At 38.8% G+C, this 881-nt stretch overlaps 1 protein-coding gene across 1 annotated transcript in view; it reads left to right on the top strand.

Annotated features, from left to right (window-relative positions):
• The window catches only part of TTC16 (tetratricopeptide repeat domain 16), a 15,687-nt gene that overhangs the window by 6,822 nt on the left and 7,984 nt on the right, over positions 1 to 881 (top strand). The window lies entirely within an intron of this gene.

Here is an 881-nt window from a genome sequence, read left to right as displayed (position 1 = left end):
GGCATACTGGGCTATGGGCGGGGCCGACTGGGCTATGGGCGGGGCCGGGGAAGTCGGATGAAGCCGCCTGTTTGGGCTCCCTGAGTCAAGATGTCTCTGCTCTCCCAGTTAAGTCTCCTAAATATCAACTTTATTTTCCAAGGTTTCTCTAAAAATCCTTCACTTTTTCCCTGAATATTGTTATGGTAATTAGGCTTTTTATTAAAAAAAAAAAAAGTAAGTATTCAGTAACATAAGATTCAGAAAACGGAAGTTGCTTCTAATACCTGTCTGCCAACGCCTCCCCTGTCTGGGTGAGTTTGGTAAAGAGTCCTCCAGATTGATTTCTATGTATATATTAACAATTACTATCATTTTACAAAAGTGAGTTCGTGCTAATATTTGACAGGCTTTTTTACTTCCCATGGCTGTTACATATAGGATGACTTCATTCTCTTTTATTGTTTGCAAAGTATTCCATTCGGCGAAAGTACCACAATTAATTTCTCTAGACAATAGTCTGCTGATGAATTTGGGCTGTTTTCAGTGTTTGTTTTTTTTTTTTTTTCCATAAATAATGCAGTAATGAGACCCAAGACATATGTTTCCATCCATTCATACTGGCAATTCTGTAGTTAGATTGCTGGAAGTTAAATTGTTGAGTGTGAAATTTTAACATTTTAAAGATGATACCCAATTGTTCTCCAAAAAAACAATGAACCAATATAAACTTCCCCCAGTAAAAGAAAGTCTTCATTTCCCCAAACCTCCCTAGCACAGAGTATTAACACTATTTTTTAACTTTGCTAATCTGTTCAGTTCAGTTCAGTTGCTCAGTCGTGTCCGACTCTTTGCGACCCCATGAATCCCAGCACACCAGGCCTCCCTGTCCATCACCAACT

The sequence above is a fragment of the Bison bison genome, unplaced genomic scaffold (genome assembly GCF_000754665.1).
Source record: "Bison bison bison isolate TAMUID 2011002044 unplaced genomic scaffold, Bison_UMD1.0 scf7180017864375, whole genome shotgun sequence".
Classification (NCBI taxonomy): Eukaryota; Metazoa; Chordata; class Mammalia; order Artiodactyla; family Bovidae; genus Bison; species Bison bison.
Note: the sequence above shows the minus strand (reverse complement) of the source record. Positions and strands in the feature narration are given on the sequence as shown.